The sequence below is a fragment of the Pelophylax lessonae genome, assembly GCF_965119305.1.
Source record: "Pelophylax lessonae genome assembly, chromosome: 2".
NCBI classification, from domain to species: Eukaryota; Metazoa; Chordata; class Amphibia; order Anura; family Ranidae; genus Pelophylax; species Pelophylax lessonae.
The window spans coordinates 217,231,308-217,256,429 of record NC_138769.1 but is presented as its reverse complement, the minus strand read 5'-3'; the positions used below and the strand labels follow the sequence as shown (position 1 = coordinate 217,256,429).

The following is a 25,122-nucleotide window of genomic DNA, read 5'->3' as shown; positions in this document are numbered from 1 at the left end:
CAGGGCCAGTAGGGGGCCCCATGATGCTCACCATCTTACTATATTCAGGGAAGCTGTCAGCATGGTAGTGAAGCCGAGTATAACACGGATGGACTATTTGGTGTGAGCTAGAGCAGGCACGGGCAGAGGAACACACAGCAGCTCTGTGCTCCGAGGTTGTGTTACACTTTGAGCTATGGGAGAGTAAAAACAACATCTGATGTGGGAGTGCAGAGACAGTATTTCAGATTTGATGGACCAGCAAGCTGGAAGTAGAATTGAAAGTGGGTAAAGCTCTCTGCTCTCTGTATGACCGCTCTGACTTGCTGACATCCGTGGAAGAGCCCTGAGTGTTAACCATTGCTTATCTGCTGTAAAGTAAAATTCTTGCCTCTGCTCACTGATTTTCTTACACTGAGCATAAAAAGCTGACTTGCCATATGCTTGCTGACAGAGGCGTAACTAGAACATTCAGGGCCCCAGTGCAAGAACCCATTGACCCCCAGCCTGGGCCCATCCCACTGATCCCTGAGGCCATTTGCTCCCATTTCAGGTTTCTTATTACAACCCAACAGCAGGACCTTTTCACATGTTCTGTAGCGGATCTCCTTCCTGCTGTTTTGGTCCCCCCCACGGTAGCAAAACACCAGAGCCTGGTCGCATATGGGACCTTTGCAACCCTGGTAGTGTCAGTCAGTAGGGCAATGGATCGTGTCAGTAGAGCAGAGGATGGTGTCAGTAGGGCAGTGGAAGGTGTCAGTAGGGCAGTGGAAGGTGTTAGTAGAGCAGTGGATGGTATCAGTAGAGCAGTGGATGGACAGTGTCAGTAGAGCAGAGGACGGTGTCAGTAGAGCAGTGGACTGTGCCAGCAGAGCAGTGGATGGTGTTAGTAAGGCAAGGGACAGTGTCAACAGAGCAGTGGATGGTGTCAGTAGGACAGTGGATGGTGTCACAAGGGCAGAGGATGGTGTCAGTAGAGCAGATGACAGAGTTAGTAGAGCAGTGGATGGTATCAGTAGAGCAGTGGATGGACAGTGTCAGTAGAGCAGAGGACGGTGTCAGAAGAGCAGCGAATGGTGTCAGTAGAGCAGTGGACTGTGCCAGCAGAGCAGTGGATGGTGTTAGTAAGGCAGGGGATGGTGTCAACAGAGCAGTGGATGGTGTCAGAAGGGCAGAGGATGGTGTCAGTAGAGCAGATGACAGAGTTAGTAGAGCAGACGACAGAGTCAGTAGAGCAGTGGATGGTATCAGTAAAGCAATGTACGGACGGTGTCAGTAGGGCAGAGGATGGTGTCAGTAGAGCAGTGGATGGTGTCAGTTGAGCAGTGGATGGTGTCAGTTGAGCAGTGGACGGTGTCAGTAGAACAGTGGACGGTGTCAGTAGAACAGTGGATAGTATCAGTAGAGTAGTGTACGGACAGTGTCAGTAGAGCAGTGAATGGTGTCAGTAGGGCAGAGGACGGTGACAGTAGAGAAGTGGACAGTGTCAGTAGGGCAGTGGACGGTGTCAGTAGAGCAGTGGATGGTGTCAGTTGAGCAGTGGACGGTGTCAGTTGAGCAGTGGACAGTGTCAGTTGTGCAGTGGACAGTGTCAGTTGTGCAGTGGACAGTGTCAGTAGAACAGTGGACGGTGTCAGTAGAACAGTGGACGGTGTCAGTAGAACAGTGGATACTATCAGTAGAGCAGTGTACGGACAGTGTCAGTAGAGCAGTGAATGGTGTCAGTAGGGCAGAGGACGGTGACAGTAGAGAAGTGGACAGTGTCAGTAGGGAAATGGACGGTGTCAGTAGGGCAGTGGACAGTGTCAGTAGGGCAGTGGACAGTGTCAGTAGAGCAGTGGATAGTGTCAGTAGAGCAGTGGATAGTGTCAGTAGAGCAGTGGACGGCGTCAGTAGAGCAGTGGACGGTGTCAGTAGAGCAGTGGACGGTGTCAGTAGGGCAGTGGATAGTGTCAGTCGAGCAGTGGATAGTGTCAGTAGAGCAGTGGATAGTGTCAGTAGGGCAGTGGACGGTGTCAGTAGGGCAGTGGACGGTGTCAGTAGGGCAGTGGAAGGTGTCAGGAGAGCAGTGGAAGGTGTCAGTAGGGCAGTGGATGGTGTCAGTAGGGCCATGGATGGAGTCAGTAGGGCAGTGGACGGTGTTAGTAGAGCAGTAGATGGTGTCAGTAGAGCAGTGGATGGTGTCAGTTGAGCAGTGGGCGGTGTCAGTTGAGCAGTGGACAGTGTCAGTAGAACAGTGGACGGCCCCATGAGTTGTCAGTCCACCCCTGGTAATTAGTTACTCAGCATGTCAAATTTAAAATGGTTTGCGCTTGTGAAATAGTGACAAACTTCAGTGCCCTATATTTTTTCATAAGCGACTCTTTAAAAGCCCCTACAGGTCAGCAGTTTAGAGTTACTCAGGAACTCTGGTGGTAGAATTATTGATCTCTCTGCTGTGCATGCAGTGATACATAATGTGTGTAGGGCAATCGCCATTTTAGAAAGTAGGTGCCCCAACACATGTATTTTTGTATGTATGTAGAGAACCTTGAAAAAGTATTCATACCTGTTCAAATTTTCCACATTTTGTCATGTTACAACCAAAAACATAAGGGTATTTTATTGACGTTTGGACAGACCGGCAGCCATACTGAATACAAATGGCGACCGCCAATACTAGTAAGTGTGGCACTGGCAGCAGGTCTTAGCAGCCTAATGCTCCACCTACCCTCCTCTGAGGCATACCAGGCTTTTGTAGTCTTCTGAATGAGAAGTAAAGCTGGAACATATACTTTTTTTGCTCATGGTTTTTACAACCTGCTGATTTGTCTCTATAGGAACATCTTAATGCCAATTAATCCTGTGTTTTTTTTTTTTTAGAAAAATGTGTTGTAATTAAACATACACAGGTAAAAGATCTCAGTCTGTGTGTTGACATAATTTGGGGTAATTTTTGGCCTGATTGAGTCTTAATGCTTTGACTATTAAACTGGTTTGTGAATGTCACATGACCACTTTCAAACGGAACTGTAGTTGAGCGGGTCCCCATTCCCAGTGTTCTTCCTGGGATAAGTGGGATAAGTGGCACTGACGGCCAAGAAAGTTACCTGTGTTATCAGATCAGCATTGTATGTCCAATAATCCACAAACATGGATTTAGCCCAACCCTATCTGCTGGCCCAATGTGATGTCATTTAGGGGTATTTTAGCAGGTGAATATGAGCACTCACTTTTGTTATCACTTAGCACATTTGTTCTATCATCAGTTTGAGATGATTCAGTGATCATTCAGAAGTCATTGACAGGTGTACTTGACCTCCTTTTGACCTGCATTTACCTGTGCCTAATGCAGATTTTGCATTCCAATAGACTTGCATAGGTATGGAAAAAATACTTGAAGCAAGCAAAAATCTCTCAACACAGCTTAGGATACATTCACACCAGTCGCTGTGTTGGTGAGGCCTAAAGAGGAAGAGGTGTGGTTTGCAGATGACAGGGGGGGTCTTAAACAGGAAGGGGGGGCCTTGGCAGGAAGGGGTGGGTCATATTTAAATTAGGGGGTGCAAGAGTTTAGTCAGTCCTAGGGCAGCACAAAACCTAAATACACCACTGAGTACAGCATCAAATCAATTAAACTCCTGGGATATTGATCTGATCAGTTTAGTAGCAGAGGGGGTTGTAAATCAGTTTCAGCTGCTTTGGTGTTAATTAAATTAACAACAGGTGCACTAGATGGGCAACAATGAGACAACCCCCAAAACAGGAATGGTTTTACAGGTGGAAGCCAATTTTTTCCCCTACTCATTTTTTCTGACTGTTTTTCACTAGTTTTGCATTTGGCTAGGGTTAGTGTCACTACTGAGAGCATGAAGCGATACCTGGACCCTATAGAGGTTGCAAAGGCAATACAACTCCTCCAGGATGGCACATCAATACGTGCCATTGCCAAAAGGTTTGCTGTGTCTCCCAGCACAGTCTCAAGAGCATGGAGGAGATTCTAGGAGACAGGCAGTTACTCTAGGAGAGCTGGACGGGGCCATAGACGGTCCTTAACCCATCAGCAGGAGTCAGGACTGGTATCTGCTCCTTTGTGCATGGAGGAACAAGATTAGCACTGCTAGAGCCCTACAAAATGACCTCCAGCAGGCTACTGGTGTAAATGTCTCTGGCCAAGCAATCAGAAACAGACTTTATGATGGTGGCCTGAGGGCCCAATGTTCTCTGGTGCGCCCTGTGCTCACTGCCCGGCACCGTGGAGCTCAAATGGCATTTGCAATTGAATACCAGAATTGGCAGGTCTGCCACTGGTGCCCTGTGCTTTTCACATAAGTATAGATTCGCCCTGAGCACATGTGACAGGGGTGAAAGGGTCTGGAGAACTGTGGAGAACGTTATACTGCCTGTAACATCGTTCAGCACAACTGGTTTGGTGGTGGGTCACTGATGAACTGGGGAGGCATATCCATAGAGGGCTGCACAGACCTTTACAGGCTCAACAATGAAATCCTGACTGACATTAGAAATCGGGATGAAATCCTTGGACCAATTGTCAAATCCTACGCAATGGGTCTTTGGTTTTGTCCTGGTGCATGACAATGCCTGGCCTGATGTGGCGAGAGTATACAGCCAGTTCCTGGAGAATAAAAGAATTGATACCATTGAATGGCCCCTGTGCTCTTCGGACCCAAATCTAATAGAACACCTCTGGGACATTATGTTTTGGTCCATCAGACGCCGCCAGGTTGCAACTCAGTCTGTTTAGGAGCTCAGTGATGCCCTGGTCCAGAATTGGAGAAAATACCCCAGGACACCATCCATCCTCTACACATTAGGAGCATGCCCCAATGTTGTCAGGCATGCATACAAGCACGTGAGAGCCATACAAACTACTGAGTACCATTTTGAGTTGCTGCAATGAAATTTTCAGCAAAATGGACTATCCTGCTGCATCATTTTTTCACTTTGATTTTTGGTGGTGTCTTTGAATTGAGCCCTCTGTAGGTTGATAGATTTTTATTTCAATCAAACGATGTGGCCTCCTTTCGTTCCTAACACATTATGCAGTCCATATCAGTATAGATATCTAGCATGATATTTTTCCCCATTGAGATCTGATGTGTTTTCAAAGTGTTTTTTTGAGCAGTGTATGTAACTATGTAAAGTGGCGCATAATTGTGAAGTGGAAGGAAAATGTTAACTGGAGTTCAACATTTTTACAAATAAATATGTGAAAAGTGTGGCGTGCATTTTTTTATATAGCCTCCTGAGTCAATACTTTGTAAAACCACCTTTTGCTGCAATTACAACTGCAAGTCTGTTTGGGGATGTCTCTACCAGCTTTGCACATCTAGAGAGTGAAATTTTTGCCCATTCTTCTTTGCAAAATAGCTCAAGCTCTGTCATGTTGGATGGAGAGCATCTGTGAGAAGCAAATTTCAAGTCTTGCCACAGATTCTCAATTTAATTTAGGTCTGGACCTTGACTGGGCCATTCTAACACATGAATATGCTTTGATCTAAACCATACCACTGTAGCTCTGGCTGTATGTTTAGGGTAATTGTGCTGCTGGAAGGTGAACCTCCGCCCCAGTCTCCAGTCTTTTGCAGACTCTTAACAGGTTTTCTTCTAAGATTGCCCTCTATTTGTCTCCATCCATCTTCCCATCAACTCTGATCAGCTTCCCTGTCTGTGCTGAAGAAAAGCATCCCCACAACATGATGCTGTCACCACCATGTTTCACAGTGGGCATGGTGTGTTCAGGGTGATGTGCAGTGTTTTCCGCCACACATAGCATTTTGCCTTTAGGCCAAAAAGTTAAATTTTGGTCTAATCTGACCAGAGCACCTTCTTCCACATGTTTGCTATATCCCTTACATGGTTTGTGGCAAACTGCAAACAGGACTTCTCATGGCTTTTTTTTCCGATAATAGCTTTCTTCTTGTCACTCTTCCATAAAGGGCAGATTTGTGGAGTGCACGACTAGTAGTTGTCCTGTGGACAGATTCTCCCACCTGAACTGTGGATCTCTGCAGCTCCTCCAGAGTTACCATGGGCCTTTTGGCTGCTTCTCTAAATAATGCTCTCTTTCCCTGGCCTGTCAGTTTAGGTGGACAGCCATGTCTTGGTAGGTTTGCAGTTGTGACATACTCTTTCCATTTTCGGATGATGGATTTAACAGTGCTCCATGAGATATTCAAAGCTTGGGATATTTTTTTACAACCTAACCCTACTTTAAACTTCTCAACTTTATCCCTGACCTATCTGGTGTGTTCCTTGGCCTTCATGATGCTGTTTGTTCACTAAGGTTCTCCAACAAACCTCTGAGGGCTGTATTTATACTGAAATTAAATTACACACAGGTGCACTTTATTTGGCTGCAGGCATCATTCAGATATCATTCTTTTCTGCTGGTGATTCCCTGCACCATAAAAACAAAGCAACTGATTTTACTGGCGCCGGGAGCGGACATCCCCCTCCTGTCACCCTTCGGTGCTTCTACCGGCTCACCTGTGTGAATGGCGGCCCGGAGAAGGAATCCACTGGTGATGGAAGTTTACCATAGAGAATACCAAGGACTGACCAGATAGTCCCCGGCAGTCTCTATGACCCTCGGAGCCTCAGGTGTGACGTTATGACACCAAGACCAGCCTGGCAGATGTAAACACTGCCGTGTACTCAGCTGGAAATCTTTTTTTTTTTTTTTGGATCTCAGGCTTTGCTGCCTAGAGGAGAGATGTGGGGTCTTTTAGACCCCACGTCTCTCCATTAAGAGGACCGGTCTTGCCCTATTCCTATTACAAGGGGTGTTTACATTCCTTGTAATAGGAATAAAAGTAATCCAAAAAAAAAAAAAAATTCAAATAAAATAAACAATAAAAAAAAAAAAAAAAATTAAAAGCACCCCCATCCCCACGTGCTCACACGCAGAAGCAAATGCATACGTACATCCTGTCCACATATGTAAACTGTGTACAAACCACACATGTGAGGTATCACCGCGAACGTTAGAGCAAGAGCAATAATTCTAGCCCAAGACCTCCTCTGTAACTCTAAACTGATAACCTGTAAAAAAATTGAAGGTGTCTCTTATGGAGATTTTTAAATATCAAAGTTTGGCACCATTCCACGAGTGTGCACAATTTTAAAGCATGACATGGTAGGTACCTATTTACTTGGCGTAACATTTTTCACATTATACAAAAAAATTCGGCTAACTTTAGTGTTTTTTTTTTTTATTCATGAAACAGTTTTTCTTCTAAACAAAACACATTTGAAAAATTTCTGCGCAAATACCGTGTGACATAAAAAGTTGCAACAACCTCCATTTTATTCCCTAGGGTCTCTGCTAAAAAAAAAATTTCTAGCAAAGACATTATGATTTTTACATGTAGGAGAGGAGTGCCAGAATAGGCCCGGTATGGAAGTGGTTAAATAATAAAAAAAAGAATATAGAAGTCCAGTAATTCAGCAAAAATGTCAAATTCTGAAAAACAAAATGATCTACCTGATATATATATAAATGATTGTGGGGGTGGAGGAAGATGCAGTTACTGGTGACTCTCATACACTCACAACATTATGGATTTATTTTACTAGCTACAAGCCCGTACAGTCTTAAAACTGTGGAAACCCATCAGCTCTTCCAGAAAATACAGTGAAAAATAGTAAGTACGCTATACAGTTGGTCTAAATCATTCAGAAAATGCAATTTGACACTGACCTTTTTGCTGAGCACTGCTAATGAAAGTAGTTAGGACTACTAGTTAGTTGACTAGCTTGCTCTTTTGGGCTCCTCAGCCCTGCCCAATTTTGCTTCGCTCCCCTTCTGCTTCTTCTGTGAGGAGTATTTGCAGAAGGGAGTGGGCAAGCGCATGCACGCAGCAAAGCAATGATACATTCCGAGTGTGTATCTCTGTGGGGCTCGCATAGGCAACCCTGGAGATCTACCTGAACGACACGGAAGAGATCAAAGATCACCAGAATGCAGCACACTTGTTTTTTTTTTTTTTTAAAGGAGAATACCAAACAAGGTTTGATTAAAAGATAAGGAAGGTATGAAGAGTTAAAGGGTCATTAGTAAGTAATGCAGAGTTCAGAGGTCAGTAAAATGCAACACAGTGTTCAGTAGTATATAACAGAAAGTGCATAGGTCAGGAGAAATCCCCCACATTCAGGGTGACAACGAAACACAATATAATGTAAAGGTGACTGATAAAATCATAAGTCTAACAATCATAGAAAATGGTGGATAAGATACATATACGTGCAAACATAACTGCACATATATACACATACATGTACAAATGCATAGAAATGAACATAATAAAATAATTAAATATTATTGTATTATACAGGATTTATATAGCGCCAACAGTTTGCGCAGCGCTTTACAACATTAAAGAAATATTAGATGGTAAATGATAGTGTGTAATAGGTTTACTTTTTTTAGATGCTACATGGTCAGTACATAATACTATTATACAATTGTACATACAACTAAATTAAATTGTCAGGGTCCGGACTGGCGGCAGATGACTGCACTAGAGGTGGATCCTCTGTGTCAGTGAGGGATTGGCGTGGACCGTACTAGAGGACCGGTTCTAAGTTACTACCGGTTTTCACCAGAGCCCGCCGCAAGGCGGGATGGACTTGCTGCGGCGGTAGCAACCAGGTCGTGTCCCCCGGTAATGGCTCAACCTCACTGGCAGCTGATACAGGCGTGGTACAATAGGACAAGGCAAAGGCAAGGTCAGACATAGCAGAAGGTCAGGGCAGGTGGCAAAGGTTCGAAGTCAGAGGTCAACGGCAGAAGGTCAGATACACAGGCAAGGCAAACACAAATCGCTTTCTCAAGGCACTAAGGCAACAAGATCCGGCCAGGACAGGAAGGGGGAGTGGGTTTATATAAGAAACAGGAAACAGGTCACAGGAAACAGGAAACAGGTCACAGGAAACAGCAAAACAGGAAGGGAGGTTTGGACCAGGCACCAATTACTGGTGCACAGGCCCCTTAAATTTCAAACAACCAGCGCGCGCGCGCCCTATGGTGCAGGGGTGCACCCGCCGGGAACCACGTGAGCGGGGAGTGGAGGAGGGAGCCGGAGCGGGCACAGGTGAGTGGATCTGGAACGAACGCCGCGAGCGCTCCGGTCCAGAAGCAGGGACCGGAGCGCTTAGCGTTACATAAATACATATGAGATAAAACAATTAAATTGAAATGTATCATTATTACACAGATATCCACAAAATAGGGCTCACAGGAAAAAAAAAATATTAGAAACAACCATCTGGTAAATGGTACAACAAAACCCTTAATCTAGTAACCATCAATGATAAAAAGGCCCTGAGTTAATTTCAAGTGTGCTATTTGCATTTGGAATCTGTTGCTGTCAACTCTCAATATGAGATCCAAAGAGCTGTCACTATCAGTGAAGCAAGCCATCATTAGGCTAAAAAAGAACAAAACAAATCCATCAGAGAGATAGCAAAAACATTAGGTGTGGCCAAATCAACTGCTTGGAACATCCTTAAAAAGAAAGAACACACCGGTGAGCTCAGCAACACCAAAAGACCCAGAAGACCACGGAAAACAACTGTGGAGAATGACCGAAGAATTCTTTGCCTGGTGAAGAAAACACCCTTCACAACAGTTGGCCAGATCAAGAACACTCTCCAGGAGGTAGGTGTATGTGTGTCAAAGTAAACAATCAAGAGAAGACTTCACCAGAGTGAATACAGAGGGCTCACCACAAGATGTAAACCATTGGTGAGCCTCAAAAACAGGAAGGCCAGATTAAAGTTTGCCAAAAACATCTAAAAAAGCCTTCACAGTTCTGGAACAACATCCTATGGACAGATGAGACCAAGATCAACTTGTACCAGAGTGATGGGAAGAGAAGAGTATGGAGAAGGAAAGGAACTGCTCATGATCCAAAACATACCACCTCATCAGTGAAACATGGTGGTGGTAGTGTCATGACGTGGGCATGTATGGCTGCCAATGGAACTGGTTCTCTTGTATTTATTGATGATGGGACTGCTGACAAAAGCAGCAGGATGAATTCTGAAGTGTTTCGGGCAATATTATCTGCTCATATTCAGCCAAATGCTTCAGAACTCATTGGACGGCACTTCAAAGTGCAGATGGACAATGACCCGAAGCATACTGCGAAAGCAACCAAAGAGCTTTTTCAGGGAAAGAAGTGGAATGTTATGCAATGGCCAAGTCAATCACCTGACCTGAATCCGATTGAGCATGTATTTCACTTGCTGAAGACAAAACTGAAGGGAAAATGCCCCAAGAACAAGCAGGAACCGAAGAGAGTTGCAGTAGAGGCCTGGCAGAGCATCACCAGGGATGAAACCCAGCGTCTGGTGATGTCTATGCGTTCCAGACTTCAGGCTGTAATTGACTGCAAAGGATTTGCAACGAAGTATTAAAAAGTGAAAGTTTGATTTATGATTGTTAATCTGTCCCATTACTTTTGGCCCCTAAAAAGTGTGATGCACATATACAAACTGTTGTAATTCCTACACCGTTCACCTGATTTGGATGTAAATACCCTCAAATTAAAGCTGAAAATCTGCAGTTAAAGCACATCTTGTTTGTTTCATTTCAAAACCATTGTGGTGGTGTATAGAGCCAAAAAGATTAGAATTGTGTTGATGTCCCAATATTTATGGACCTGACTGTACATGGGGGCTATACCAAAGAAATGCATATGGAAGCTATAGCAAAGGTGCATATGAGGGCTATGCCAAAGAGATGCATATATAGCCTATACCTGGATGCAAATGGAGGCTATACCAAAGAGATGCTCATTTAGCCTAAACCTGGATGCATATTGATGCTATACCAAGGAGATGCATATGAAGGCTATGCCAAAGAGATACATATGTATCCTATAATTGGATGCATATGGAGGCTATGCTAAAGAGAAATATAGGACGGCTATACTTGGAAAAAAAAATCATGTTGCAACCTTAGGGAGAAGAATATTTCTAACATTTCTGTAGACCCTCAAAGACATTTCCAAGACATTTCTTTTATCCTTTTGCCTGGCGCTCCTGTCATTAGTGCATTTTTTTTTCTGAGGGCGGTGATCGGAGGTGCGTTCTGTCCCTGGGACATGGTGCAGCAATGATCTTGGTAAAGAGCCGATGACAAGGCTTTTTACCCATGTGATCAGCTGTGTCTGATCACAGCTGATCACATGTAAACAAGGAAATGCCGGTTATCGGCATTCCCCTCCTCACACTGACAGCGTGTGAGGAGAGGAGAGCCGATCAGCGGCATTTCCTCAGAGGAGAAATCTGCACGGATAATCCAGGCATTAATCATCAGTAGCCTGATTATCAGTACAGCCCCAACAGTGCCCCGCTGTGATGCCAACCAGCAGGGATGCCAATCGGTGCCCAGCAGTGATACCAGTGTCCATTAGTGATGCCAGTCAGTGCTGCCTTTCACTGTCCATCAGTGCTGCCTATCAGTGCCTCCAACCATTGCCCATCAGTGCCGCCTATCCATGCCCATAAGTGCCACCTATCAGTTCCCATCAGTGCCACCTATTAGTGTCCATCAGTTCCACCTATCAGTGCCACCCATCAGTGCCGCCTATCAGTGCTCATCAGTGCTGCATATCATTGCCACCTATCAGTGTCCATTAGTGCAGCCTATCAGTGCCACCTCATCACCAGTCCACAGCAGTGAAGTAGAAAAATTACTTATTTACAACATTTTATTCATTCATTTTATTTATCAGCTTATTTACAAAACAGAAACAGAGAAAATCGTTTTTTTTTTTTTTTTTCAAAATTTACAGGCTTTTTTGGGTTTTTTTTTTTAGCAAAAAAAAAAAAAAAATAGTGGTGAGTACATACCACAATAAGTAAGCTCCATCAGTCTCAAAAAATGATAACAATTTTGTTTGGGTACAGCGTTGCATGACCGTGCAATTGTCATTCAATGTGCGACAGCACTGAAATCTGAAAATTGGCCTGGGCAGGAAGGGGGTAAAAGTGCCCAGTAGGCAACTTTTACCAGGAATGGCAACTGTCACATTTGTTTGTATTCTCAACCAAACTGTTAATTTACTAAATAATTGATGTCATAACTGATCACATGTGCAGCACCATGGCAGTTGCAGATCAAATAGATGACAGCTTCCTTGGCTGAAAAGAATAGGGTTTAGTTCTGCTTTTACTGCTGCTCAGGGCTCTGGGCTTCAACAAAATGGCAGCCTCCAGCAAGAAGAAATAGGAACAATGCAATTTACTGCACACACTGCTTTTAGTTGCATAATTTATGTATGTTCCTTGCTAACGAATATTATTTTTTATCATTTGTTATGAGCAAAGTTCTGCTTTACGTTATATTTCTGCAGTGTATGCAAACCATACTTGCTTAGGTTTTGTTTAACTATGACGTGTAAAATGTATGGCACCCCCTAAATGTTAACAATCGTCTCCACTCCTTTTAACCACTTAAGCCCCGGAAGATTTTACCCCCTTCCTGACCAGGGGGTATTTTGCGATTCGGCACTGCGTGACTTTAATGGAGAATTGCGCGGTCGTGCGACGCTGTACCTAAACGAATTTGGCGTCCTTTTTTTCCCAGAAACAGAGCTTTCTTTTGGCGGTATTTGATCACCTGTGCGATTTTTTGATCACGCGCTATAAACAAAAAAAGAGCGTCCATTTTGCAAAAATAGCAATATTTTTCCCTTTTTTTTATATGAAATTCCCCCAAAAAAAATGTAAAAATCAAAATTTTTTAAAATTTTCGGCCAATTTGTTTTATGCTACCTATGTTTGGTAAAAAAAAATCGCAAAAAGCGTATTTTGATTGGTTTGCGCAAAAGTTATTGCGTTTACTAACTAAGGGAAAGATTTTTGTCATTTTTGTTGTTTTTTTTTTTAACGCGTAATGGCGGCGATCTGCGATTTTTTTTGCGGTACTGCGACATTGCGGCGGACAGATCGGACCCTTGACTGACATTTTTGACACTTTTGGGGTTACCAGTGACATTTCTACAGTAATCAGTGCTATATATATGCACTGTTACTGTAAAAATACACTGGTAGTGAAGGGGTTAACTTTATTTGAGAGGGAGGGGCTGTGTGTGTCCCTAGGGGCGTGATTCTAACTGTGATTGGCTGGGGCTTCAGCTGTATGCAGAGTGATCAATGGATCTACATAGTAGATCCAGATGATCAGCTCTCATACAGCGAGGAGAATGACAGGCAGCTTGTTTACACAAGCTGCCTGACTTTCTCCCTCTCCCCCGCCGATCGCAGAGTGGCCGGCGGACATCGGGTCCGCCGGTCACACGCGCGGGGGGGGTCCGTGACCACTCGGGAGCGGGAGCGCGCCTCCGGGGGCGCGCGCTCGCTCCCTAGACCCTCACAAGCTAGTGACGTAGCCCTACGTCACTTTGCCTGTGAGGGGCTGACCGCCGACGTAGATAGTCGTGCGGGGGTCGGCAAGTGGTTAATCTGGTTTCTGGACACAACACTTTTCATAACCTGCCTTCCTAAAACTCACCAGCAACTAACTAACTTCCAAAAACAATGACCACTAATCTGTAATCATACTCTTAGACCTGTCTTTTGCCACTGACACGGTTGACTACTAGCTCCTTTGATAAAAACTCCACTCCAGCTCTTTTTTAGTTCTTCCCCTACCCATCTCAGTGCACCTTCAGTTTCATCCACTTTATCTTCCCCCTCTCTGCTTCCTCCTTCCGTAGGAGACCCCAAGGCCTGTTCCCCACACCTCTTCTATTCTTTATCTACACCTCCTACCTGGGTCAATTAATAACCTCCCATGGTTTCTGATCCCACTTGCATGCTGGTGACACCCAAATCTATCTCTCCATTCCTTAGCTCATCTCTTCCATTTCCCCACGCATCACTAACTTATTAATTACATATCTGCCTAGATGCCACACCATTTCCTCATACTCAATCTTTCCAAAACTGGACTCATATTTCTTCAACCCACACCCCTTCCCCCTCCCACATCTTCTCCATTAAAATAAGCTGCACTGTAATCAGTTACTCCCAAGGACCAAGCCTATTTCTGACATTGGTTGTTTAGAAGTTACATAGTTACATAGTAAGTGAGGTTGAATAAAGACAATAGTCCATCCAGTTCAACCTGTGTAGGTGTATGTGGCCGTAATCATCTCGCATACCCCTGAATGTTCTGATCCTTGAGATGTACGTCTAAAGGCCCGTACACACGTACCGATCGTCGGCATACAAACGTCGGCGGACGAAAGATCTGCCGATTGTACGCGTGTTAGTATGGTGCCTCCGACAGATGTCTGCGCACAATCCGCGGACAAAAGTCTTTCGTGCAAACATGAAAATTTTTGTCTGCGGACACCAGAACGGACGATTGTTCGCCTGTCAGTACAGAATTCGGCCGACAGACCGCAGATTTGCAAGACTGGGCATGCTCAGAAAATTAAAAACACAGGGAAAGTTAACCATTACATGACATCACTTCTGCAGTCAGCTGAAGTCTGCAGACAAAATTCTTGTGCTGTCCTTGTGCTGTCTTTGCACTTTTCAACAGACACCGACATCCCGGGGAGAAAAGAGGAACATTTGTATGCCGACCATCGGTACGTGTGTACGGGGCTTAAGAGTCTTTTGAAAGCCACCATACTTCCCGCAGAAACCACCTCTTGTGGTAGAGAATTCCACAATCTTGTAGCCCTAACAGTAACGAACCCCCCACGTTGCCTGAGGTTAAAACGCTTCTCCTCTAATCGCATTGTATGCCCTTGAGTCCTCATGCAATCCTTTCGACTGAATAGCTTTTTTATCTATGCTGAGATCACCATTGAGATATTTATAAATTGCTATCATGTCCCCTCTCAGGCGTCTCTTTTTAATGGAGAATAAATCAAGCGATTGCAGACGCTCTTCATAATTAAGGTCCTCCAATCCCCTAATTAGTTTAGTTGCCCTTCTCTGGACTCTCTCCAGCTCCAACACATCCCTCCTGAGGACCGGCGACCAGAACTGGACAAAATACTCCAGATGTGGTCGGACCAGAGTTTTATAAAGTGGAAGGATTATAGTCTTATCTCTGGAATACATCCCTTTCTTTATGCATGCTAATATTCTGCCGGCTTTGCTGCTTGACATTGCATGCTATTGCTTAGTCTATCCTCTACCAAGACTCCCAGATCTTTCTCCATTTTCGATTCCCCCAAAGGCCCCCCCCCAAAGTGTATTGTGCTTTTATGTTTTTAGTCCCCAAGTGCAAAACCTTACACTTAATTTTTGTTCTTTTTTTTTGCTAGAAAATTACTTAGAACCCTCAAAAATTATATATTTATTATAATTATTATTTTTTTTTTCCATAGGAGAGTTCCCCTGTCTGGTAAGACCTTCATCGGCAGAGCAGGACGTGAGGGTAAATCACTCTAATGGAGCTTTTAATAACATTCACAAAACTGGCAGTGGTCTACCCTTCCAAGCTCCATCTATTACAAAGGAAAATGTTATGGCTAGACATACACTTAAAAGTAGAACTTTATTCAGAAAATTAAGGAATAAATCAGCAAATAAATAAAAAACAATATAGCGTATACAATTGGGACACAAATCATATTGTAATTGAATGTTATTAAAAATTACCTTATCTTTTCAATCTGCAGCCGCTGTAATTTTCTGAAAACGCAATGCAATATGGCTACCTGGAGCTGTTCTATACACAGAATGTGTACAGACCTCACCCCAGAAACATAATTTCCTGCTTGTGTGATTGGCTCACCATATTTCACATACGTCTGCTGAAGATACAAGTCAGATTTCTGGCATCCCCTGCAACAAAAATGTCATTTTTGGTGAGATAATTCTAATAGGAACACATCTAAAGGGATGCAGGCCCAGCAGCTTTTCTCATTAGAGACCCGCAGCTGCCACAGCTGATAGATAATTATGAAACCACTCTTATTTGACCCACTCAGCACAGAGGCCCAGAGGAGCAAACAATGATTTCTTCAGAATAACAAAAGGTGGGAATCTGCAACAAAGTTTGTTAAAATCCCTCCAATGTACAGAGATCACCCAGAGGGGAATGTTTTTTTCTCAACAAAAGTGGAGTTACGCTTCAAGTCCTGCTAGATCACTTCAGACTGGCTCCTTTTGCAGGTTTAGCTATGTAAAACATTAAAAATTAAGTGCCTATACTGTTTAAAGTCCAGAATACACTGTCTCGCCCTGCTCTGCACATGTACAGTTGCTCTCTATTTTTTAGCACTGTGCCGAAAATCAAAGCCAGTAGAGGCTGATCTGCTGGCAGCCTAAAGATTTACTGCTGCTCATGGGCTTCAGCAAATGGGCAGCCTCCGGCAAGAAGGAACAGGAGCAATCCTGGAGGCAATTTACAACACATACTATCTTTGGTAGCATTAATATTATTAATGTGGAATGTATGTTCCTTGCTAAAGAACATTATTTTTTATCAAGTTGCTATGGTTAAAGTTCCACTTTAAGCCACTTCAATTGGTTTGAGCAGTGGGAACATGCACATCATTCACTGAAACACAGCTTTTTTGCTTTCTGTGTGCACTATAATTTCCCTAAAGACTACTGACACTACTGTCCCACCCTCTAATCACCACTATGCCTTTTGTTGCTAAACTACAGTACTGTATTCTAGTTTCAAAGATACTTTAAGGCCCCATGCACACGGGGCGTTTTTAACGCCGCTGTAAGTAGCGTCAAGCGTTTTCTTTTTGCAGCCTAAAAACGCACCTCCATGTTATTCTATGGCCTCATGCACACACAGACGTTTTTGAGCTGTAAGTGGCCTAGGCGTTTTTAAGCTGCAACAAGAACCCACAGCCTGCGCATTCTGAGGACCAGCGTTACAGCTGTAAAAACGTCTGACGCTGCTAAAGGCTGAATAACGTTGCTATAACGTTGCTTAACATGCGTTAAGCCACGCTATACGTTTTTTTTTCTTCCATTCAAAATCAATTATTCCCTATGGGAGCCTATTGATTTGAATGGAAGTCGCACCGCAAGTCGGATCAGGATAATCCGACTTGCGGGGCGACTTGCGCTGTGAGAATCTTGAGGGGGAACTCCACGCCAAAATGGGAAAAAACGGCGTAGGGGTCCCCCCCGGTTCCAAACCAGGCCCTTCGGGTCTGGTATGGAATTTGAGGGTAGCGTTTTTTCGGCGTGGGGTCCCCCCCAAAATCCATACCAGACCCTTATCCGAGCATGCAGCCCGGCAGGCCAGGAAAGGGGAGGGGACGAGCGAGCGGCCCCACCCCCCCTGGACCATAACAGGCCACATGCCCTCAACATGGGGGGTGTTGGTGCTTTGGGGTAGGGGGGGCTCTGCACCCCCCCACCCCAAAGCACCTTGCCCCCATGTTGATGAGGACAAGAGCCTCATCCCCACAACCCTGGCCGGTGGTTGTGGGGGTCTGCGGGCAGGGGGCTCATCGGAATCTGGAAGTCCCCTTTAACAAGGGGGCCCCCAGATCCCGGACCCCCTCCCTATGTGAATGGGTATGGGGTACATTGTACCCCTACCCATTCACCCCATAAAAGGCAGTGTATGTGAATAATGACAGGAGACATTTTGAAAAAGTTTATTAAAAATCTTCATCGGGTCTTCTCCGCTCCGGTCTTCTCCACTCTGCTCTTCTGATCTTCTCCTCTCCGCTCTTCTGCTGTCTAATCTTCTGCTCTTTTGCTGTCCAATCTTCTGCTCTTTTGCTCTTGACTCTTCTTCTTCCTCCGGTCCTCCTCCGACGATGTTCCCGGTGATTATACCGGTCTCTGCAGCTTAATATGTAGCCATTAGGGGCGTGGCCGCCCGATGACGTCATCGGGAGACCACGCCCCCTTATGTCACAGATTACATCATCTGTGGCATAAGGGGACGGGGCCTCCTGGTGACATCATCGAGAGGCCACGCCCCTAATGGCTATATATTAAGCTGCAGAGACCGGAGAGCGGCATAATCACCGGAGACATCGTCGGAGGAGGACCGGAGGAAGATGAAGAGCCAAGAGCAAAAGAGCAGAAGATTGGACAGCAAAAGAGCAGAAGATTGGACAGCAAAAGAGCAGAAGATTGGACAGCAGAAGAGCAGAAGATTGGACAGCAGAAGAGCGGAGAGGAGAAGATCAGAGTGGAGAAGACCGGATGAAGATTTTTAATAAACTTTTTCAAAACGTCTCCTGTCGTTATTCACACATACTGTCTTTTATGGGGTGAATGGGTAGGGGTACAATGTACCCCTACCCATTCACATAGGGAGGGGGTCCGGGATCTGGGTGGCCCCCTTGTTAAAGGGGGCTTCCAGATTTCGATGAGCCCCCTGCCCGCAGACCCCCACAACCACCGACCAGGGTTGTGGGGATGAGGCCCTTGTCCTCATCAACATGGAGGCAAGGTGCTTTGAGGTGGGGGGTGCAGAGCCCCCCTGCCCCAAAGCACCAACACCCCCCAATGTTGAGGGCATGTGGCCTGGTGTGGTCCGGGGGGGTGGGGGCGCTCGCTCGTCCCCTCCCCTTTCCTGGCCTGCCGGGCTGCATGCTCGGTTAAGGGTCTGGTATGGATTTTGGGGGGGGACCCCACACCGAAAACGGCATGGGGCTACCCTCAAATTCCATACCAGACCTGAAGGGCCTGGTTTGGAACCTGGGGGGGGACCCCCGCGCCGTTTTTTCCCATTTTGGCGTGGAGTTCCCCCTCAAGATTCTCACAGCGCAAGTCGCCCCGCAAGTCGGATCATCCTGATCCGACTTGCGGTGCGACTTCCATTCAAATCAATAGGCTCCCATAGGGAACCATTTATTTGGAATGGAGGCAGATAAAAACGCTGCTAAAAGCGACGTGGCAAAACGTGCAATAACGCAAATGGAAAAAGCTACTGAAAGCACGTTTTTACAGCTGCTTTTTCCGGCGTCAGAACTAGCTTTGACGCACGTTTTTTCTAACGCCTCGTGTGCATGGGGCCTAAATGCTCTCTGTTCTTTCTTAACAAAAGGTCCATTATATTGTGACTGGTTCAATCCCTCCGATCTCTCCGGCATCTTGTACACAACACTCTCCCTACTTCTGGCTGAGTTCACCAAAAGAAAAACCAGGAGCATCGTAAACACATAAATGACATCATTAGGAGGAAAGAACAATGTAACAAATTACATTTTATTGTATCCTCTTGCGAGGCAGTACAGAGGCATACTCCTTCCTGCTAACACTGAATTTGAGTGGTACAAAGCAAAGTGGATGGTTTAGGAGACCAGAAGAAGCAACTCCTTGACACTGCCCCACAATGATAATAATGATGAAAACAGTAATGAGAATAACAATACCTATACAAATTGTAATATTTCTTCCTATAGTCATATAGCACCAGCATACAGATTACACAGAACTATTTACATTAATAAATACACTATATATGGAAGAAACTCACAGTCTACGGTCCCAACTTTGTACCACACAAATACACACTAGCATTATTTCAGGAGGAAGCCAGATAACCTATCAGTATGTTTTTGGATAGTGGGAATAAATTAGAGCACTTAGAAGAATCTCATGAAAAAATATGCTACCTCCATGGAGGACCTAGGTCCAAGAGCTGCAAAGCAAGATTGCCAACCACCTATCCCCCAACTTACCTCTAATAATAAAAATAATAAAGGTGAAGGATTCAAAGGGTGGAAACAGGGAAAAAAGGGGGAAGGATAGGGGAAAAGGACAATAGGGGTAGAAAAGGAAATTGGGACTTTATTTGAGACCTGTGCAATGGGGTCTCCATCCCTAATGTATACAATAAAAATAAGAACACATAGTGTTCAAGGCTAAAAACGTGGGACTTTTAGGGGGTGTGGCCAGTGCATACATGATGATGTGTTGGTAATACATACACAGCTGCTGGTAAGCAAAAAGGAGCATATGATAAATCATCACGTGTTTATTAAAATATTCCATAGCACTTAAACATTTGTACATTGAGTATTATAAAATAAAACTTATTAGATTTTTGGGGCACTTTCTATCCCCCCCTTTTCTCACCTATTATCTTGTAACACCGCTATACACATTGGCCTTTTCTTTCCTTCCTTTCCTCCTTTCTCACACCTCCAGTGTTGGGTCTACTCCTTACCTTTGTTGGTCTTGGGTTCAGTATTTCATTCTACTATATATCACCCCCCAGTATTATTACAGTCTACCTCAATACCCATTATGTTCTTGTACCAATTGTCCCATATGGTCCATCCTATGCCAGATTACCTCTGGCTTTGGGCTTAATATTGTACCTATTACTACTTGGACTACCCCATCATTAATTACTTCCTTATTTATATCTTACTATAGCCCTTATGACCTTCAATGGGAATCCACTTATCTTATATGGACCCAGCGCCCAGGCCGCATGCGGAATCTTTGCTCCCTCAGTTCCCGGTGTGGACGTATTTTCGGGTGGCCCCCAGCCCTTTTTGGCAGTATACTATCTTATTGCAAGTCTTATTCCACATTTTTGTATCTCTGACCCTCCTTTTTGGATGCTATACCAAATATTTTATATTTTCTAGAGATCGAAATTGCCTGCTCCTGAGGAAGTCAACTATGTTTCACGAAACGCGTAGAGCCAAAGAGGCTTTTTCAACTGACAGTTATTGTACAAGCAAGCATCCAATCATTCCTACATTGCTTATTTGTTGGTATATTTTGTAATTTATGTACCATTTATTATGATTGTATCATATTATATTTATGTATATTGTCTACATTCCCTGTTTTATTTTATAATACTCAATGTACAAATGTTTAAGTGCTATGGAATGATGAATAACACGTGATGATTTATCATATGCTCCTTTTTGCTTACCAGCAGCTGTGTACGTATTACCAACACATCATCATGTATGCACTGGCCACACCCCCTAAAAGTCCCACGTTTTTAGCCTTGAACACTATGTGTTCTTATTTTTATAATAAAGGTGAAGGGTTTAACTATGTATGGTAGATAACCCCAACTTTCCTATGTCCATTTTAGAGGTAATCCTATCTTAGAAAACTATATTATGCTAGGACACTAGTGAAGCTAGTATCACCTAGCTAATATATCACCTGGTTTAACAGCAATATGAGAGAAAGAGTTAATATGTAGCCAACATTCTTGACCCTCTGCACTATACGGTATAAAACATATGTATAGTTTTTTTTCCTCAGAGAATAGATGCCTGCTATATACCTACCACCCCTGTCCCTTGGTTCCACACCCTACCCACCTCCCAGTATTGCCCCTGTTAGATACTACAGACCCAAGTATAATTTTGTGGTGCTAAGTAATTTGTATGGAATGTAATATTATTAAGAAAAGCAGTAAAATAGATCCCTTGCAGCCAGCAACCATGGAATCCAGAGGAACAATAGGTCCTCCCAGCAACAAAATACCCCCCCCCCCCCCCAGCAACAATACATCCCCCAGAAACAATAGATCTCTCTCTCTTGGATTTCATTTTCCAGCAGGACTTGGCAACTGGCCACGCTGCCAAAAGACACCAAACCCAAAAATACAGAAAGCCACTATCAAAGAAACTTGGGTTTCCATAACACCTCAGCAGTGCCACAGGCTGATCACCTCCGTGCCACGCCGCATTGATGCAGTAATTAATGCAAAAGGAGCCCCGACCAAGTATTGAATGCATACTATACTATACATAAACATCATTTTCAGTAAGCCAACATTTCTGTATTAAAAATCCTTTTTTTTTTTTATTGATCTTATGTAATATTCGAATTTTCTGAGATAATACATTTTGGGTTTTCACTAGCTATATATATAATCATCAAAATTAAAAGAAAGAAATGCTTGAAATATATCACTCTGTGTGTAACGCATCTATATAAAATATATATGAGTTTCACTTTGTAAATTGAACTACTGAAATAAACTGCATTGATGATATTCTAATTTTATGAGATGCACCTGTATGTATGTATATATTATTATTATTATATAGTATTTATATAGCTCCAACAGTTTACGCAGCGCTTTATATATATATATATATATTTAACTAACTATATATAATTACACACATATATATATATATATATATATATATATATATATATATACAGTATAGTAGCCTGTGATGAAATATCCTCACTCCTGCTCAAATAAAAATTCGGAGAGTATCAAATTATGTGTAAGTAACAGGCATGCACAGAAACTTATATCTCCTGTTTGCTCAGGTTTTTCACAGTAAATAGAAAAATGTAAAAAAAAAAAAAGAAAATTAATTGTGCTCAGTGTTTGCTCCAAGTCCCTATTCCAAGATAAATACACATTTACTTATGCTGAGAATTGAAAACCCTTTTAAGCTTGTCCACTGATAACATATTCATCAAGTAACAGCTAGTATCACTGTATTCTGATTTTAGGTATTGATCAATTTGTTTGTATATTTCAGTTACTAGTGTTCCCAAAGGTAAAATGAATGCAGAAATATATAGAGCGTACAATGTGGTTCTCCCTACACACCGATTCACATTGTATTCTAGGCTTATTATATTGATCAGAACACGGTTATTGGGAATAAGACATTTTCCTTAATCACTAGCATTATTAGGACTTACCTTGTGAGGCCACAAGTAAGACATGAATAGGAGGGTGTGAGATAAACCAAGTCACAGAGTGCATGAGACATTACTGGAATTTACTGACTGCATTTACACCTTCTCATTTCCTTTGTTCTGCTCTGAAGTGTTTACAACTATAATGAAAAGCAGCATACAAATCTGCCAGAAAAAGAAGAATGGAGAGATATGCCTTGCCAGCAATTCGCCCTTTTTGACTTAAGCGTTGGGGTTTGCGGCTTATTTCTTTGCAGCTGCGGATTTTCCAACTATGGGTTTTATACCAGTTGAAATCATTTGTAGGCACAAATAGAAAAAAAACACAACATATTTATCAAAAAGTTACCCAGATAAAAATAATGAAAATATATGGAAACTGTGATTTGTTAAAAGGCATGGTGTTATTTTTTTCTGCTAATTCTTTTTTTTTTTTTAAGATTGTGTTCCGAGGATGTTACAGTGATTGTAAAGTCTTTTTTTTTAAAGCAAACATTTATACTTACCTGCCCTGTGAAGTGGTTTTGCAAAGAGCAGCCCCGATCCTTCTCTTCTCGGGTCCCTCTTTGCTGCTCCTGGCCCCTCCTTCCAGTCGAGTGCCCCCACAGCAAGCAGCTTGCTATGGGGACACCCGAGCCAAGCTGCAGCTCCATGTGTCCATTAAGACATGGAGCTGCCATTCGGCCCCACCCCCTCCATCTCCTGATTGGCTAACTGACTTTGATTGACAGCCGTGGGAGATAATGGTGTTGCTGCTGTGTCTCAGCCAATAAGAAGAGAGAGAGTCCTGGATGGCCAAGGCATTCATTGACATCGCTGGACAGAGATTAGGCTCAGGTGTGTATTAGGGGGTGCTGGGGAGGCTGCTACACACAGAAGGCTTTTTATCCTAAAGCATAGAATACAGTAAGATTAAAAACCTTCTGCCATTACAACTCCTTTAATCATGCTAGTACAAATGAGTTTTTTGTATATGAAGCATAGCCAGAAGATTTGCTAAATAGTTTTGAGATTTTTCTGCACACCTGAAGATCCTCACTCACCTTGCGGTGTTTAAAAAAAATCAATAGTCCAACCATATCCTAAAAGAAGAGTGGATTAGCAAGTTTACTTGCATAAACAATCAATAAGACAATAACGTTACTCTGAGAGATATGGCCAAATGTGTCCATGCAGACATAAGTTTTTTGAGTTTAGTAGCAGGAGAAGGCAGCATGAAGCTGGCCCCAGCTCCCCAAAGAAAGCAGAACATTTACAGTAAACAACTTGCCTTTCTTTGGCAAACAATGATGTCCACTAGACAAGACAGTAAGTAGATATTTTGATTATATTTTTTCATAGTTGATATTTTTTTCATTTTTAAAAACATTTGATATTACATGATTTGTAATTTTTTTGTAATCATTGGTTAAACTTTTTTTTATTTTTTTTTAAATGAAAGATATATTTTAATATATATTTTCTCTTTTTAGGACAACATCCAACTTGGGCGCAGAGGAGAGGGAGCCAGAGGAGGAACCTGTGGAAGAGCAGTTGGCGCCTCCAGTGGCAATGTCCACTCCCTCAATGAGCTCTACTGCTCAACTATCACCACAATGAACACCTGAAGGCACAGATGTGTCATGATCTATCTATCTATCTATCTATCTATCTATCTATCTATCTATCTATCTATCTATCTATCTATCTATCTATCTATCTATCTATCTATCTATCTATCTATCTATCTATCGGCTTTGGACCTAGGCAGCATTGGAGAGGGGCCAGAATGACCTCACAAACTGAGGAGAGAATTATGCCTTTGCTGCAGGAAGTGCGGCAGGTTAGGCATTGCATGGATTCATTTTTGGATCCAAGCAACCTACGCGCCATCGGATGTCACCATATGTACTGGAGGACATTGGTGGAGACTTTGAAAAGCAGTGCATGGATAGCATGTATGCTGTTGCCACGCAGTGTTGTGCTGCCAGGCCACAGCCAAACTATCCAAGCACTGCTTTTCAAAGTCATCCCATGTACCCTGGAACCTCAGCAGCAACATAACCTCCCTCATATCATCATCCCTCTCCTCAATTACTTCCCCCACCTACCCATTCATATGCAGAATCTTCTGCTCCTTCCTTCCATCTCCCCCAATCCCCATGGGATTTTCCTCCTCCACCTGCTCCCACCTACCTATTCCTATGGAAATTCATCTGTTCCCTCCATCCATGGCCCCCAATCCCCAGGTGATTTTCCTCCATCACACCCACCCTCAAATATTCATTCCTATGTAGAGCCCCCCTTCCTAGGGGATCCAAGGGATAGTTTGTCATCCATGTACCAGCAATTTTAATTACTTTTTTTTCTGGCCTTATTTTTACAACTTTTTTCCTGTTTTGCCCATCTTGTGTTCAGCAAATTCCTAAAAAGTTTCAAGATGAATTTAAAAATTTACATTTGTGTCAAAATGCATACCAATGTGGTGGTTTATTACATTTTGTAAAAAATGGTTCTGCTGCAATGCAGCAAAAAATTTGGGAT

General features: G+C 43.4%; 1 protein-coding gene across 2 annotated transcripts in view; it reads right to left on the bottom strand.

Moving 5' to 3' along the window:
* LOC309548570 (ras and Rab interactor 3-like) overlaps positions 1 to 22,641 on the bottom strand; it is a 60,997-nt gene extending 38,356 nt beyond the window's left edge. Inside the window, exon 1 of one of the 2 annotated variants that reach the window (XM_082248542.1) lies at positions 22,603 to 22,641. The gene's annotated coding sequence lies outside the window, so the exon portion shown is untranslated. Of the gene's footprint in view, positions 1 to 7,681; positions 7,815 to 22,602 lie in introns of those variants that run through there. The other variant, XM_082248541.1, reaches the window with a different exon arrangement.
* Positions 22,642 to 25,122: the final 2,481 nt, after the last annotated feature.